Here is a 295-nt window from a genome sequence, read left to right on the forward strand (position 1 = left end):
GAAAGAGTGAGATTCCCTTTAATACACGCAATATTTTTTTTTCAGAATATAAACGGCATTGTACATTCGGTGGCCTTAATATTAAAATCAATAAATGAATAAAAGAAAAAAAATTGTATGCTAGGCCCTTGGCCCAGAGAACTGTAAAAAGATTCATGTGCATGTGTGTGTTTGTGCTTCATACCAATGATATGTTATGTAAACGCAGTTCAAATGCATCAGAAATGATTTATGAAAAGGTTAGAGTACTGACAATTTGTTGCATACTGCCAGTATGTTATTGTTTTTATTGTTT

The sequence above is a fragment of the Penaeus monodon genome, chromosome 22 (assembly GCF_015228065.2).
Source record: "Penaeus monodon isolate SGIC_2016 chromosome 22, NSTDA_Pmon_1, whole genome shotgun sequence".
NCBI classification, from domain to species: Eukaryota; Metazoa; Arthropoda; class Malacostraca; order Decapoda; family Penaeidae; genus Penaeus; species Penaeus monodon.